This window comes from Temnothorax nylanderi, unplaced genomic scaffold (genome assembly GCF_030848795.1).
Source record: "Temnothorax nylanderi isolate EJ_2023f unplaced genomic scaffold, tnyl_v1.0 TNYL_tig0031_pilon, whole genome shotgun sequence".
NCBI lineage: Eukaryota > Metazoa > Arthropoda > Insecta > Hymenoptera > Formicidae > Temnothorax > Temnothorax nylanderi.
In genome coordinates, this window is record NW_027249093.1 from 1038570 (window position 1) to 1057351 (window position 18782).

The following is an 18782-nucleotide window of genomic DNA, read 5'->3' on the forward strand; positions in this document are numbered from 1 at the left end:
AAAAATATAGCATAAATATGGAAGCATGAACTTAATTTAGAAATATCAACAACGTAACGACACATATGGGGTCCAATTTCTTCGCTGTAATGACAAAAATCGAGATCAGCCAATTGAACTATTACTATTATTAAATATTACCAAGATTTATGCGTCTCATGAGCATATCTTTCTTATTATATAAATTGAAGAGTTCATTACCTATTCGTAGACTACTTAAAAATTTGAAGATAACATTTTAAAATGTTGTCTTCGCAAATTTTTATCTAACCTATGAATAGATAATGAATAGTTTAATTTATATAATGACAACGATATGCTCATGAAACGCATAAATCATGGCAACATTTAATAATAGTAATAATTTAATTGGCCGTTCCTGATTTTTGTCATTATATCGAAGAAATTGGACCCCACATGTGACGTCGTTGATGGAAATTTCTGAATTAATTTCTTACTTCGTATTTATGACGTAATTCTGATATATTACTTAAGAAATAGTATTCGTATTACACAAATATCGAGATTAAAATAACACACAGTTTTATATGTTTATTATTTCGTTATTATTTGTGAATCTTAGCATGCTCTTTCAAGCATAGATTAATCGTCTTTTAAAATGTTGTTTTCGACAATATTTTCGACAATATTAGCCTACGCGAGAAGCTAATGAACGCTTTAATTTATATAATAAAAATGGTATACCCAGAAAAAGCATGAATTTTGTTGAAAATTATCTAAAAGTAATAGTTAAACTGGCTGGTCCTGCTTTTTGTCATTACGTCGAAGGAGTCGCACTCTGTATATAACGTTACGCCATAAAAATTTTTTGCTTTTTTATTTATGCTGTACGTTTGCATATACTTTTAGATATTGTATTTGTATTATACACAGATTAAATTTAAAGTAACACAATGTACTTACTTTATTATATTTATAAATCCTAGCTTCCAAGCGTAGACAATCTTTTAAAACGCTTTCTTTGTTAATATTTATAAACAAATGTTATAAATATTTATAAATATTAGCAAAGAAAACGTTTTAAAAGATTGTCTTACACGATTGATGATGATAATCGTAAATTGGAAGCTAGGACTATTAATAAAATAAATTGTGTACACAAACAATGTGTTACTTTAACTTCAATCTGTGAATAATACAAATATTTAATACATAAAAGTATATGCAAACGTAGAGGATATATAAAGAAGAAAAAAGTTTTCATCAACAAAGTAAAGTCACATTTGTGTTTGACTCCTTCAATGTAACGACAAAAAGCTGGACCTGCCAGGTAAACTATTATACATTTCAATTTATTTTTAACAAAATTTTTGCTTTTTCTGGGCATACCAATTGTATTATATAAATTAATGCGTTTAACAGTTCCTCATAGACTAATTAAATATTACTGAAGACATAACGTTATACACAATCATCTATGCTTAGGAGCTAGGATTCATATATATAATGAAATAGTGAACATATAAAATTGTATTATTTTAATCTCAATATTTGCGTAATACGAATACTATTTCTAAAATAATATGTCAGAAATACATCATAAATACGAAACAAGAAATTAATTCAGAAATTTCCATCAATAACGTAACGTCACATACGGGGTCCAATTTCTTCAATGTAATGACAAAAATCAGGACCGGGCAATTGAATTATTGCTTTATTAAATTTGACCGAGTTTTAAGCCCCTTGCACAATGCCAGGAAATAGGCAATAGGAACAGGAAATAACCAAAAAATCGTTAATTACAACCTAAAAAATTTGAATGCTATGATTGGTTGGCAACCGGCAATAGGCACAGAATTTTCAACGTGTCGGAAACTCTGTGTCTCTATTGCCTGTGTCACTGTTTATTCTGCATTTATACATGATTTCTGATTTCTATTCCCTGTTCCTATTGCCTGTTGCCTGGCATTGTGCAAGGGGCTTTATAGGTACGTCTCATGAACATGTCGCTCTCATTGTCAAAATTGGAGCGTTTATCATCTGTTCGTAGGCTAGCTAAAAATTTTGCAGAGTCAACATTTTTCGTGCAAATTTTTAAAATCTTTTCTTCATATTTTCAACAAGCCTACGAACAGATAATAAACTCTTTAATTTATATAATGAGAACGATATGCTCACGAAACTCATAAATCTTGGTAAGATTTAATAATAGTAATAGTTTAATTGGCCGGTCCTGATTTTTGTCATTACATCGAAGAAATTGGACCCTATATGTGACGTTACGTCGTTGATGAAAATTTCTGAATTAATTTCTTGCTTCTATATGTATGATGTATTCTGACATATATTTTTAGACATAGTATTTATAGTTATTAGATATGGAGATTAAAATAACACAATGCTCATATATACATTGTTTTAATATATTTACGAATCCTTGCTTCCAAGCATAGATAATCATTTGAAACGTTGTCTTCGATATTATTTAATTAGCCTAAAAGGAGCTGATAAATGCTTTAATTAACAAACATATATTTGTGAATCCTAGCTTCTGCAAAGGTATATAGCATATGTAAAAGAAGAAAAACGTTTTTATCAATCACATAATGTCAAATATGGGGTCCGATTTCTTTGATGTAACGACAAAAAACAGATCCGGCAGATTAAACTATTATGTTTAGATAATTTTTAATAAAATTTATAAGTTTCATTGGCATATCATTTTTATTACGTAAATTAAAGCATTTATCAGCTCTTCGTAGGCTAATTAAATATTATCGAAGACAACGTTTCAAATGATTATCTATGCTTGGAAGCAAGGATTCATAAATCTATTAAAACAATAAATATATGAGAATTGTGTTATTTTAATCTCCATATCTAATGACTTCAAATACTATGTCTAAAAATATATGTCAGAAATACATCTAAATACGAAACAAGAAATTAATTCAGAATTTTCCATCAATAACGTAACGTCAAATACGCGGTCCAATTTCTTCAATGTAATGACAAAAATCGGGACCGGCCAATTTAATTATTGCTTTTATTAAATTTGACCGAGATTTCACCTACCCCGTATGTGACGTTACGTTATTGATGGAAATTTCTGAATTAATTTCTTGTTTCGTATTTATGATGTATTTCTGACATATTATTTTAGAAATAGTATTCGTATTACGCAAATATTGAGATTAAAATAATACAATTTTATATATTCACTATTTCATTATATATATGAATCCTAGCTCCTAAGCATAGATGATTGTGTATAACGTTATGTCTTCAGTAATATTTAATTAGTCTATGAGGAACTGTTAAACGCATTAATTTATATAATACAATTGGTATGCCCAGAAAAAGCAAAAATTTTGTTAAAAATAAATTGAAATGTATAATAGTTTACCTGGCAGGTCCAGCTTTTTGTCGTTACATTGAAGGAGTCAAACACAAATGTGACTTTACTTTGCTGATGAAAACTTTTTTCTTCTTTATATATGCTTTACGTTTGCATATACTTTTATGTATTAAATATTTGTATTATTCACAGATTGAAGTTAAAGTAACACATTGTTTGTGTACACAATTTATTTTATTAATAGTCCTAGCTTCCGATTTACGATTATCATCATCAATCGTATAAGACAATCTTTTAAAACGTTTTCTTTGCTAATATTTATAAATATTTATAACATTTGTTTATAAATATTAACAAAGAAAGCGTTTTAAAAGATTGTCTACGCTTGGAAGCTAGGATTTATAAATATAATAAAGTAAGTACATTGTGTTACTTTAAATTTAATCTGTGTATAATACAAATACAATATCTAAAAGTATATGCAAACGTACAGCATAAATAAAAAAGCAAAAAAATTTTCATGACGTAACGTTATATACATACAGAGTCCGACTCCTTCGACGTAATGACAAAAAGCAGGACCGGCCAGTTTAACTATTACTTTTAGATAATTTTCAACAAAATTCATGCTTTTTCTGGGTATACCATTTTTATTATATAAATTAAAGCGTTCATTAGCTTCTCGTAGGCTAATTAAATATTGTCGAAAACAACATTTTAAAAGACGATTAATCTATGCTTGAAAGCTAAGATTCACAAATAATAACAAAATAATAAACATATAAAACTGTGTGTTATTTTAATCTCGATATTTGTGTAATACGAATACTATTTCTTAAGTAATATATCAAAATTACATCATAAATACGAAGCAAGAAATTAATTCAGAAATTTCCATCAACGACGTCACATGTGGGGTCCAATTTCTTCGATATAATGACAAAAATCAGGAACGGCCAATTAAATTATTACTATTATTAAATGTTGCCATGATTTATGCGTTTCATGAGCATATCGTTGTCATTATATAAATTAAACTATTCATTATCTGGTTCATAGGTTAGATAAAAATTTGCGAAGACAACATTTTTCGTACGAACTTTTAAAATGTTATCTTCAAATTTTTAAGTAGTCTACGAATAGGTAATGAACTCTTCAATGTATATAATGAGAAAGATATGCTCATGAAACGCATAAATCTTGGTAATATTTAATAATAGTAATAGTTCAATTGGCTGATCTCGATTTTTGTCATTACAGCGAAGAAATTGGACCCCATATGTGTCGTTACGTTGTTGATATTTCTAAATTAAGTTCATGCTTCCATATTTATGCTATATTTTTACTTTTTCTTTAAAAATAATGTTTGTATTATGTATAAATTGCGATTAAAGAAGTAACAATATATTTATTAATGATATAGCTACATTTTTTATTTATATAGTATCTAATTATAAATATAATCCAATATTAACTGTCCTCATGTTAATTGTATGAAAACAAGAATAGATCATTATTAATCTGAGACAGAGATTAGTCTATTGAGAAATGTACAAATTAACAGAAATTGTATGATTTAATGCAATGGATCAAATTATATAGAGAGGACCCTTTTTCTTACAAAGCATATATTTAAAATACTGGTACCGGTCCTCCTAATGTGTAATATATAAAAAGAAATTTGGTTCTGGTTTTATACATTACATATCTTTAAACAAATTGGTACCGGTCTCGGCAAATATAAAAAATACCGGGTCGGACCCAATATGTGACAAATGTCCCGATATGTATCACTACGTTTCCGAAATGGTATTGACATCTACCGAACCATAAAGATATATATATAATATATATATCGCATAATATATTTCATTAAATTTATTGATCTAGCTTTTTCATAAAGGTACATGCTTACATTAACTATTATTACTTATTTTAACGCATTGACTTTAGCCTAAACTGTTGTAGTTTATTCATATACATATAGTGATTGATAACTGGATTTTATACCAGTTAAAGTAGTAATGTAATTGGCGTGAGATCCAATATATATGTTGTTATAAAATAGAAGATTTTTTTAGTAATAATTTTTGAGTCAATCAGTTCACATCACTTAAAATAATTGTAAAATAATATATTATACGAAAAATAATTTTAATAATTTACAAACTATATGATATTTTTATCAATTCTAATTGTGTAGGGAAATTTATTACCCTTTCCGGATCTTACGTCATTTATCTAAATTTCTCATCTCTGCATGCTTTTGAGATGAGATTCAGCAACGAATCGTTCGAATCGATGAAAATCTCTGTTGAATGGCGCGTCTAGCAATTTTCATTCATTTATTTTTAAATTAAAATTTTATTGTTCTTATTATACAGTTTATATATTTAAAAGTTTAATATACATATATTTTATAATCGCGATCGAATTAAAACATTGTGGACGTAAAAAACTTTTTCAAATTTAAATTTGTTTCCAATCAGATATTTATTTTAATTACCGGATATATATTTATAAATGCGAAATTAATTCATGTGCTAATGAAATTATTATTGTTGTTGTTAATTGTTAATTTCGTATTTAATTGATTTAATTATTGTGATGGCCTCTTCGCGGCGCGTTCGTGTTTCGCGCATCGTACAAAAGCGTAAAACCTTACGCTTAGTGCCGGCGATGATTAGCCGGCAGCAGAAGGAGTATTCCTCCTTGCGATATCTGACTGTATGAAGTCAGAATACGGCCAAGTGCTACAAAAGGTGAGCACTCTGGCCAGAAGAAAGAAGACGAAGAGGATCAAGGTAGGTTGGTGTATAACACCAATCAATTTGTAAAAGGTACATGGTAATGGTAAGGTTTTCTTGTATACGTGCGGTTGCGCGTAATCAGAGACGGAAAAATGCCGTCTAGAACTAAATCTGACTTAAATCCGAATTAATTTCGCGTAAATTAAAAATTAAACTCCCCATAAAAACTCCTAAACGGTTCTGATTTAAAACGATATTCGCGCGCACTTTTCTAATTTTCGATAATCGCGATCGTGATTATAGGAATACTAGATAAAGACACGGGTAGGTAGGAATATTATTCATGTAGGTAGGTAGAAATACTGGTAAAAACTAGATAAAAATCGGGTAGGTAAGGATATGGATAGGTAAGGATGCGGGAGGGATGATTTGACGACAAAAAGAAATTAATGTATTTTATAATTTTAAGAAATTTAAATTTATTTCTATAAAAGTGCAATAATATAAACTTAAGAATTATGTACAAAGCATTACATTTTATTGTATATAAAATTGTATAAAATGTAATTGTATACAAAATTGTAAGTCTAATTTGTGTAATCTGGGTTACACGAAATGGAAACGCGTATATAACACAAATTTTTCTAAATTAAAACGTTATTAAATATATATTTTTAAAATTTTTTATTTTATTCTTCTTTAATAGCGAAATTATCGCCAATTTTTTATAATGTACAATAAGAATTTTTTATCTAAATAAAAATACAAAGATTTGATTGAAAGATGCTAAGCTAGTGATCGAATATTAACTTTCTACTCGTGAAATTTGACATCTGCGTTTTACTGAGTCGCGAATGTATTCGAGAAAATAGTTCCGATTTAGGAGTTATATCCTCAAGAGCATTATATCGTCAGCTACGAGTCAAAAGTCGCGAAATTGCTTGTTCCTAAATTTCTTTCCGCGGTAAATATTTGTGAAAGGCTATGCGAACACCGTGTTTTTTCCACGTTCGTGATCGCGATTGCTGCCTCGGCGATGGGCCTTATCGCTGTCCCTCACGTCAGATGATTGTGATGAGTAATTTCTCGTCGGTTTTCGTGAGATCTGTCCGCGACGTCTAATTCGGCGTCTAGTTGAAAGTTGGGAGCTACCGTTGCAGGAACGAAATTAATCCCAGGTTTTCTTAGCAGTTTCCGGAACCAGTGGTTTTGGCAGTAAGTCCATAACGATTACCACATGTTTCATATATAACCGCCGAATTAATTATTATATTCTTAGAGAAGATTTTATTTTTCTCATTAAATATGTTCTCTCATTAATAGTAATACTAATATTATTTTTCTATTAATGAAACTTGTTAATAGTAAAATGTGCGTGGATACAACGATAAATTTATAGTATTTATAATTTAAGAAAATGAATTCAAATCAAGAAACAGTTTGCATGCTCTTGTCGATATATTCGAATCATGCTTAAGAATACATACATACATACATATATATATTGAAACAGGGGCGCGGCTCCTCAAAACTTCTTCTACATTGGTTATCCGTTGTTTCACGTCTTCTAACATTAAATTAGACTTTGCTTGCTTCTGTATTAATTCTTTCAGGTATTCTACAATGCAACGAATAATATATTGTATATACTATACCTAAGTAATAATATATCGTATAGATAACATGTAAATAATGCATGTTGCTACTACTTTATTAATAAAAACCATTGCACGTAAAAAAATTGTAGTCATAACCGTAAGACCGTAAGAAAATTTACCAATCACTATCTTATTTTTCGACCATAAGGAGAATACTCGATTATGATTGGTCAATCTTCTTACGGCCTTACAATTATCACTAAAATTTTGTTACATGCAATGGCCTTAACCATTGTACGTATATATTTATACATACTTATTATGTTCGAGTCCTCTTGCACCTCTTGCTTTTCAAACGATCGAATAGAGCCTATAACAATATTTACACATGTTAATATTATGTTACTATAACTAATTTTTGTTTATTTCAACAATATGTGTACCTTGCACTATAACGGGCACATCAGAAATATTATATACTTGTGTTTTCTTGGGTCCTGTATAGGTCATATCTTTTTCTACGGAAATGTATATAGTATTACAATAGTAAACATATATCATATATCGAGGCGAAGGTACGGTAATTGTGAATTGTGATCGAGTGATTTGCAGTTTCGTCATGATATTCGCGGGCGATAATCGCTCGTCCCGTCCCGGTCCGCCATATGTTTGGACTATCGAATGTGCATGGCATTCATTACCTCGAATCGTGTCGTGTTTTGAACGTGCTGTGCCGGAATTGTCGTGCGATTATATCCGATTCTTTTCGAAGAGCGGAAAGAGGGCCGAGTGACAACGTGAAATCCGCGTATCGTGATTCAAGTAAAAGTGATTCAAGTAATGGCACACTGTGATGCAACATACAACGCTCGTTCATGAATATATTTCTTATTTTCGTGACTCGTGTATTTCGTGCCGCGTAATCGCGACTCCTCGTTGTGCAAAGCATGCATTAATAGTACTCTTACACTACTTACATTCGCGAGATTTACGTGCTCGATCCCGTAAAATGTGCGTACGATATTTAATCTTAATTGTGGTTTAATCAACTGCGTGTGTCTTTACTAACTGTCCACTTGATTCGCGCAGTATCTCGCGTCAAGATCTTCGAACATTTCGTCGCCATTAACGCGACTGCAACGCAGTGATGAAACGCGGAACGAATCGGGGCAATCGGCGTCGCGACTCCTTCAAATTTGCGCGAAAAATCTATGTTACCTGCTTTTATGTTACAGAGTAAAGTACTTCCTTCCCATGGGTACAACCTTGGCGAGGTGGGAAGGCCCAGTACCCAGTACGAGGATTTTACCCAAACAAAACTCTCGTTCTGCTTGGATAAAAATCTAAAGACGGGGAAGCTAACGTACCCTCGTCCGCCGATTTAATTGAATGAACGAACCGCAGCCGGTTCGTCGCGTTTGCTTCGGGAGTGCCGTTCAAGTAATCGGACTAAAGGACTTTTTTAAACGGGAGTGCCGTACAGTATCGCGCGAGAAAGACTTTTACTAAAATTAGTCCGCGCGCGATTGTAGTTTATTATCCGCGAGTTTTTCTCGCGAGTGTCCTGTGCGGTGAAAGAAGGAGGCCTGACGTCCTGAGAGGAGGAGGAGGTCTGAGAGAGACATCGGGTCCCGGCGGAGCAACCTTGGGGTAAGTATCATCTTTTATCTGCATAAAATTAATAGTTTTTCCTCATTTATTCGGAGTTTTATTTCGATAAGCTAAAACTAATTAGAAAAAAAGAAATTATTTAAAAATTTATTTTTGTAAATATTTTTTCCGGAAAATAGATAATTATATCAGTGAATCTAATTGAAAGACGAATTTAGATGCGCGTAAAATTATGTGTATTTTTTGAAACATTTATCATTTTCAGCGCCTCTTTAATTTATATCTTTCGTTTTTGTTACAGTATCATCGTAGTTACGTGGCCGAATTACTCCGCCCGTTGCGCATCGGATCGGTGAGTGACGAATTTTTTACAATAGTATGGGGTAACAAATTTGTGAGACCTATATTAGATATATTTATGTATTGTATCCATATAATAGTACTATAGATAAATGCGACTTCTTACAAATTCGTTGCTCTAAAATGGATAGACTAGATCAGACTAGGCTAAATAATTAATCCTGGAGCATCATCATTATTTATCGATTTATTGTGCTTACGGGAGAATGCATCCATAAGCACATACGTTATGTCGATGCATTATTTATTAATGCATCTAATGTTATTTGTATCGCAGAACAGGCGAAGTATACCAGTCGCCTGAAATTTATAGGCAATTATTTAAATTTGGCAAATATACACGGAGAAAAAAATAATGTTGTATCAACAGCCTGAGTCTAATTGGAAATAATCTTGTTAATTCAATACATTATGCTTTTGTTTTAATAAAATAAAACAAGATTATTTCCAATTAGACTAATGCTGTTGATACAACATTATTTTTTCTCTGTGTATATTTTATTGAGGACGAGCATGGCCTAGTAGACAGCGCACTGGTCTATTGAGCCAAAGATCCCGGATTCGATTCCCGGTAAAGCTAGAAAAATTATATTCGCTCGTTCTCCTCTCGGAAGGCAATGGCAAACCACCGAAGAGTATTCTTGCCACGAACACTTCTCTGAAAAAAACATAGCCGTTCGGAATCGGCGTTAAACTGTAGGTCCCATATACAATGTGTATAATCTACGTGTGCAACACATGTATATGAAGAGAAGTCACCACGCTCGGACACGAGTAATAAGTAACGATGATGGTGATGTATATTTTATTATATATAAAGATATTAGTTTCTTGTGCAATATTAAAATCAATTATTTAGATTTATTACATTAATTACATTTTTTAAATTTATTTTTAAAATTATTAAGAAATACAGAAAAAGACAAAGAACTAAAATAAAGTTTTATAACGTTTTTCGAATATAAGATTTTATTTAAGTTTTTTGTGACTTTTATTTTTCGTGTAGAATAAAAATTTTAAAAATATTTATATTTTTTATATACAATTGAAATAAATAGAAAATAATTTTTTATAGATAGACAATAGATAGTTTAATTACAATTATGGAATTAAAAAATAATAAAAGCTATAAGTATCTGTAGATGGAGTACAGATAGGTTTAATAAATTAAATAAATTAATTGATTATATAGATAAGAAAATTTAAATGTGTTTCTTCATTTTCTTAATTCTCTCTCTTTCTTTCTCTCTATTCCAAATATTCCTCCAGGATTAAATATTACATAAATTGGTGCAAAGAAGCAAAATGTATTAATAAATTCAATGTGCATGCATTACAAATGAAAAAGACCAAAAGATATTTTGATTCACGTTGCATATATTCCACATGAACCTTATTGTACATACATATATAGATCACGCTAAAAAGTGTTAATCGTATTTATAGTCTTGGACGATATTTATAGTCTATCCATATGTAGCTTGGCTTTGTATAAAAAAAACAAAATAAAATAACGTGAGATCCAGTGAATATTTTATTGCGGGACAGAATCATTTTTCATGTAGAATTATCTCAGAATTGATAGTTTTCATATCTCAATTACATTACATTAAAATATATAATATAATCGTAGATATATGTATTTTTGATATGTCATATTATAAATATAAATTTGATAACAATTTGCGTTATAATAACGAAATATTTATATAAATATGTATATAAGAATTTGTAAAGACAAATGTTACAGCGTAAGAACTTGATGAATTCATTATATTGATTGCGATATTAATTATATGGAGAAATTATTAATCCCTTTGGATCTCACGTCATTTAGTCTGAATATCTCACTTGATATCTAAAGTGAGATTAAGTAACGATTCGTGATTCGGTTCGCGGTTCGGTTCGCGATTCGGTTTATACTTTTATACCAAACATTGTTTGCCCATTCATTAATAAATAATTGATTGATCGAGTCATCGATTAATTTTTAAATTTCTGTTGTCTCGTGTTTCTACATTGTACTATTGAAATCCAGATATTTGTGACTAATTGTGAGATATAATCACGACGATTTTTATTAGAACGCGATTAACATAAAATTCTTTCATTTCTTGATAATATAATTCTGTTTTACTTTCCATTGCTGCTGTGTATTAATTCTTGGACGAATACATTAATTACGCGTATCATTGTAAAATTAAAAGCAAAATTAAGTCACTTAATTAAGATTTTATTAACGATCCAACGTGGTTGTTTATTTTTTTCCGATATGATTAATGCGCGCTTATTAACGATCGCAACGATTCGTAATCGACCGCAACATTATAATCGTCTACCGGCGCTGTTAATCAGCCGGCATTGAAGGAATTTATCGCCTTCTCATTTTCTGGCTGACATAGAACCAAAATGGATTTGGCCAGTAACAACTCAATAGGTGAGTTCAATCTTGGTCAGAAGAAACGACGGAAACATCTCATAAGGTAAGGTCTATATTAATGACCAGAATTGAAGGTTTGTAAAGTAGTTAACATACAAAATAATTTGATCTGTTTATTTGCCCAAAGTAGGACTATTTTCTTTATATTTTCTCGCATATGTGCGAGATTGGAAAATCCCCATCCCCAATTAAATTCCAATCGCGCACGTTAAAACTCTCAATTCTACGTTTCCCAAATCTCAAGTGATCACTTTGAGGTATGGACTAACAAATTCTAAATTGTAATACGGGTAGGTAGGACAACGGATAAAGTTAAGCGTGTAAAAAATGTCCCTCTCGTGGTGTGCCACCTTGCCGTGGTGAGAGGGCTCCCTGTATCAACGATCCACTGGGGCAGTACCTTCGGCTTTACCGAAGGGAGGGCCCGGTGGGGAGGTACAGGGTCTACGAGCACACCGTACCCTCCTCCCAGTTCGCTGGGAGTGAAGGGTACAATGGGGTCCGGCGCTCCCGTCGCGTTGTCTGCCGCCGCGAGGCATTACGCTTCGCGTATACGGTCCGTCGCGGGTCTCTCCGCGCCGCGAGACTATGTCGTCGGCTTCCCTCCCTTATACGCGTCGTCGCGGGTCTCTCCGCGCCGCGAGACTATGTCGTCGGCTTCCCTCCCTTATACGCGTCGTCGCGGGTCTCTCCGCGCCGCGAGACTATGTCGTCGGCTTCCCTCCCTTATACGCGTCGTCGCGGGTCTCTCCGCGCCGCGAGACTATGTCGTCGGCTTCCCTCCCTTATACGCGTCGTCGCGGGTCTCTCCGCGCCGCGAGACTATGTCGTCGGCTTCCCTCCCTTATACGCGTCGTCGCGGGTCTCTCCGCGCCGCGAGACTATGTCGTCGGCTTCCCTCCCTTATACGCGTCGTCGCGGGTCTCTCCGCGCCGCGAGACTATGTCGTCGGCTTCCCTCCCTTATACGCGTCGTCGCGGGTCTCTCCGCGCCGCGAGACTATGTCGTCGGCTTCCCTCCCTTATACGCGTCGTCGCGGGTCTCTCCGCGCCGCGAGACTATGTCGTCGGCTTCCCTCCCTTATACGCGTCGTCGCGGGTCTCTCCGCGCCGCGAGACTATGTCGTCGGCTTCCCTCCCTTATACGCGTCGTCGCGGGTCTCTCCGCGCCGCGAGACTATGTCGTCGGCTTCCCTCCCTTATACGCGTCGTCGCGGGTCTCTCCGCGCCGCGAGACTATGTCGTCGGCTTCCCTCCCTTATACGCGTCGTCGCGGGTCTCTCCGCGCCGCGAGACTATGTCGTCGGCTTCCCTCCCTTATACGCGTCGTCGCGGGTCTCTCCGCGCCGCGAGACTATGTCGTCGGCTTCCCTCCCTTATACGCGTCGTCGCGGGTCTCTCCGCGCCGCGAGACTATGTCGTCGGCTTCCCTCCCTTATACGCGTCGTCGCGGGTCTCTCCGCGCCGCGAGACTATGTCGTCGGCTTCCCTCCCTTATACGCGTCGTCGCGGGTCTCTCCGCGCCGCGAGACTATGTCGTCGGCTTCCCTCCCTTATACGCGTCGTCGCGGGTCTCTCCGCGCCGCGAGACTATGTCGTCGGCTTCCCTCCCTTATACGCGTCGTCGCGGGTCTCTCCGCGCCGCGAGACTATGTCGTCGGCTTCCCTCCCTTATACGCGTCGTCGCGGGTCTCTCCGCGCCGCGAGACTATGTCGTCGGCTTCCCTCCCTTATACGCGTCGTCGCGGGTCTCTCCGCGCCGCGAGACTATGTCGTCGGCTTCCCTCCCTTATACGCGTCGTCGCGGGTCTCTCCGCGCCGCGAGACTATGTCGTCGGCTTCCCTCCCTTATACGCGTCGTCGCGGGTCTCTCCGCGCCGCGAGACTATGTCGTCGGCTTCCCTCCCTTATACGCGTCGTCGCGGGTCTCTCCGCGCCGCGAGACTATGTCGTCGGCTTCCCTCCCTTATACGCGTCGTCGCGGGTCTCTCCGCGCCGCGAGACTATGTCGTCGGCTTCCCTCCCTTATACGCGTCGTCGCGGGTCTCTCCGCGCCGCGAGACTATGTCGTCGGCTTCCCTCCCTTATACGCGTCGTCGCGGGTCTCTCCGCGCCGCGAGACTATGTCGTCGGCTTCCCTCCCTTATACGCGTCGTCGCGGGTCTCTCCGCGCCGCGAGACTATGTCGTCGGCTTCCCTCCCTTATACGCGTCGTCGCGGGTCTCTCCGCGCCGCGAGACTATGTCGTCGGCTTCCCTCCCTTATACGCGTCGTCGCGGGTCTCTCCGCGCCGCGAGACTATGTCGTCGGCTTCCCTCCCTTATACGCGTCGTCGCGGGTCTCTCCGCGCCGCGAGACTATGTCGTCGGCTTCCCTCCCTTATACGCGTCGTCGCGGGTCTCTCCGCGCCGCGAGACTATGTCGTCGGCTTCCCTCCCTTATACGCGTCGTCGCGGGTCTCTCCGCGCCGCGAGACTATGTCGTCGGCTTCCCTCCCTTATACGCGTCGTCGCGGGTCTCTCCGCGCCGCGAGACTATGTCGTCGGCTTCCCTCCCTTATACGCGTCGTCGCGGGTCTCTCCGCGCCGCGAGACTATGTCGTCGGCTTCCCTCCCTTATACGCGTCGTCGCGGGTCTCTCCGCGCCGCGAGACTATGTCGTCGGCTTCCCTCCCTTATACGCGTCGTCGCGGGTCTCTCCGCGCCGCGAGACTATGTCGTCGGCTTCCCTCCCTTATACGCGTCGTCGCGGGTCTCTCCGCGCCGCGAGACTATGTCGTCGGCTTCCCTCCCTTATACGCGTCGTCGCGGGTCTCTCCGCGCCGCGAGACTATGTCGTCGGCTTCCCTCCCTTATACGCGTCGTCGCGGGTCTCTCCGCGCCGCGAGACTATGTCGTCGGCTTCCCTCCCTTATACGCGTCGTCGCGGGTCTCTCCGCGCCGCGAGACTATGTCGTCGGCTTCCCTCCCTTATACGCGTCGTCGCGGGTCTCTCCGCGCCGCGAGACTATGTCGTCGGCTTCCCTCCCTTATACGCGTCGTCGCGGGTCTCTCCGCGCCGCGAGACTATGTCGTCGGCTTCCCTCCCTTATACGCGTCGTCGCGGGTCTCTCCGCGCCGCGAGACTATGTCGTCGGCTTCCCTCCCTTATACGCGTCGTCGCGGGTCTCTCCGCGCCGCGAGACTATGTCGTCGGCTTCCCTCCCTTATACGCGTCGTCGCGGGTCTCTCCGCGCCGCGAGACTATGTCGTCGGCTTCCCTCCCTTATACGCGTCGTCGCGGGTCTCTCCGCGCCGCGAGACTATGTCGTCGGCTTCCCTCCCTTATACGCGTCGTCGCGGGTCTCTCCGCGCCGCGAGACTATGTCGTCGGCTTCCCTCCCTTATACGCGTCGTCGCGGGTCTCTCCGCGCCGCGAGACTATGTCGTCGGCTTCCCTCCCTTATACGCGTCGTCGCGGGTCTCTCCGCGCCGCGAGACTATGTCGTCGGCTTCCCTCCCTTATACGCGTCGTCGCGGGTCTCTCCGCGCCGCGAGACTATGTCGTCGGCTTCCCTCCCTTATACGCGTCGTCGCGGGTCTCTCCGCGCCGCGAGACTATGTCGTCGGCTTCCCTCCCTTATACGCGTCGTCGCGGGTCTCTCCGCGCCGCGAGACTATGTCGTCGGCTTCCCTCCCTTATACGCGTCGTCGCGGGTCTCTCCGCGCCGCGAGACTATGTCGTCGGCTTCCCTCCCTTATACGCGTCGTCGCGGGTCTCTCCGCGCCGCGAGACTATGTCGTCGGCTTCCCTCCCTTATACGCGTCGTCGCGGGTCTCTCCGCGCCGCGAGACTATGTCGTCGGCTTCCCTCCCTTATACGCGTCGTCGCGGGTCTCTCCGCGCCGCGAGACTATGTCGTCGGCTTCCCTCCCTTATACGCGTCGTCGCGGGTCTCTCCGCGCCGCGAGACTATGTCGTCGGCTTCCCTCCCTTATACGCGTCGTCGCGGGTCTCTCCGCGCCGCGAGACTATGTCGTCGGCTTCCCTCCCTTATACGCGTCGTCGCGGGTCTCTCCGCGCCGCGAGACTATGTCGTCGGCTTCCCTCCCTTATACGCGTCGTCGCGGGTCTCTCCGCGCCGCGAGACTATGTCGTCGGCTTCCCTCCCTTATACGCGTCGTCGCGGGTCTCTCCGCGCCGCGAGACTATGTCGTCGGCTTCCCTCCCTTATACGCGTCGTCGCGGGTCTCTCCGCGCCGCGAGACTATGTCGTCGGCTTCCCTCCCTTATACGCGTCGTCGCGGGTCTCTCCGCGCCGCGAGACTATGTCGTCGGCTTCCCTCCCTTATACGCGTCGTCGCGGGTCTCTCCGCGCCGCGAGACTATGTCGTCGGCTTCCCTCCCTTATACGCGTCGTCGCGGGTCTCTCCGCGCCGCGAGACTATGTCGTCGGCTTCCCTCCCTTATACGCGTCGTCGCGGGTCTCTCCGCGCCGCGAGACTATGTCGTCGGCTTCCCTCCCTTATACGCGTCGTCGCGGGTCTCTCCGCGCCGCGAGACTATGTCGTCGGCTTCCCTCCCTTATACGCGTCGTCGCGGGTCTCTCCGCGCCGCGAGACTATGTCGTCGGCTTCCCTCCCTTATACGCGTCGTCGCGGGTCTCTCCGCGCCGCGAGACTATGTCGTCGGCTTCCCTCCCTTATACGCGTCGTCGCGGGTCTCTCCGCGCCGCGAGACTATGTCGTCGGCTTCCCTCCCTTATACGCGTCGTCGCGGGTCTCTCCGCGCCGCGAGACTATGTCGTCGGCTTCCCTCCCTTATACGCGTCGTCGCGGGTCTCTCCGCGCCGCGAGACTATGTCGTCGGCTTCCCTCCCTTATACGCGTCGTCGCGGGTCTCTCCGCGCCGCGAGACTATGTCGTCGGCTTCCCTCCCTTATACGCGTCGTCGCGGGTCTCTCCGCGCCGCGAGACTATGTCGTCGGCTTCCCTCCCTTATACGCGTCGTCGCGGGTCTCTCCGCGCCGCGAGACTATGTCGTCGGCTTCCCTCCCTTATACGCGTCGTCGCGGGTCTCTCCGCGCCGCGAGACTATGTCGTCGGCTTCCCTCCCTTATACGCGTCGTCGCGGGTCTCTCCGCGCCGCGAGACTATGTCGTCGGCTTCCCTCCCTTATACGCGTCGTCGCGGGTCTCTCCGCGCCGCGAGACTATGTCGTCGGCTTCCCTCCCTTATACGCGTCGTCGCGGGTCTCTCCGCGCCGCGAGACTATGTCGTCGGCTTCCCTCCCTTATACGCGTCGTCGCGGGTCTCTCCGCGCCGCGAGACTATGTCGTCGGCTTCCCTCCCTTATACGCGTCGTCGCGGGTCTCTCCGCGCCGCGAGACTATGTCGTCGGCTTCCCTCCCTTATACGCGTCGTCGCGGGTCTCTCCGCGCCGCGAGACTATGTCGTCGGCTTCCCTCCCTTATACGCGTCGTCGCGGGTCTCTCCGCGCCGCGAGACTATGTCGTCGGCTTCCCTCCCTTATACGCGTCGTCGCGGGTCTCTCCGCGCCGCGAGACTATATCGTCGGCTTCCCTCCGTTATACGCGTCGTCGCGGGTCTCTCCGCGCCGCGAGACTATATCGTCGGCTTCCCTCCGTTATACGCGTCGTCGCGGGTCTCTCCGCGCCGCGAGACTATATCGTCGGCTTCCCTCCGTTATACGCGTCGTCGCGGGTCTCTCCGCGCCGCGAGACTATATCGTCGGCTTCCCTCCGTTATACGCGTCGTCGCGGGTCTCTCCGCGCCGCGAGACTATATCGTCGGCTTCCCTCCGTTATACGCGTCGTCGCGGGTCTCTCCGCGCCGCGAGACTATATCGTCGGCTTCCCTCCGTTATACGCGTCGTCGCGGGTCTCTCCGCGCCGCGAGACTATATCGTCGGCTTCCCTCCGTTATACGCGTCGTCGCGGGTCTCTCCGCGCCGCGAGACTATATCGTCGGCTTCCCTCCGTTATACGCGTCGTCGCGGGTCTCTCCGCGCCGCGAGACTATTCGTCGGCTTCCCTCCGTTATACGCGTCGTCGCGGGTCTCTCCGCGCCGCGAGACTATATCGTCGGCTTCCCTCCGTTATACGCGTCGTCGCGGGTCTCTCCGCGCCGCGAGACTATATCGTCGGCTTCCCTCCGTTATACGCGTCGTCGCGGGTCTCTCCGCGCCGCGAGACTATATCGTCGGCTTCCCTCCGTTATACGCGTCGTCGCGGGTCTCTCCGCGCCGCGAGACTATATCGTCGGCTTCCCTCCGTTATACGCGTCGTCGCGGGTCTCTCCGCGCCGCGAGACTATATCGTCGGCTTCCCTCCGTTATACGCGTCGTCGCGGGTCTCTCCGCGCCGCGAGACTATATCGTCGGCTTCCCTCCGTTATACGCGTCGTCGCGGGTCTCTCCGCGCCGCGAGACTATATCGTCGGCTTCCCTCCGTTATACGCGTCGTCGCGGGTCTCTCCGCGCCGCGAGACTATATCGTCGGCTTCCCTCCGTTATACGCGTCGTCGCGGGTCTCTCCGCGCCGCGAGACTATATCGTCGGCTTCCCTCCGTTATACGCGTCGTCGCGGGTCTCTCCGCGCCGCGAGACTATATCGTCGGCTTCCCTCCGTTATACGCGTCGTCGCGGGTCTCTCCGCGCCGCGAGACTATATCGTCGGCTTCCCTCCGTTATACGCGTCGTCGCG

The 18782-nt window shown here is 42.5% G+C and overlaps 1 long non-coding RNA gene across 1 annotated transcript; it reads right to left on the reverse strand.

Moving 5' to 3' along the window:
* Positions 1–6741: 6741 nt before the first annotated feature.
* On the reverse strand, positions 6742–12767 carry LOC139770658 (uncharacterized). Its single transcript, XR_011717799.1, has 4 exons — positions 8114–12767; positions 7987–8040; positions 7568–7690; positions 6742–7346 (listed from the first exon to the last, which is right to left on the reverse strand). It is a non-coding gene; the product is annotated as an uncharacterized lncRNA (long non-coding RNA).
* Positions 12768–18782: the final 6015 nt, after the last annotated feature.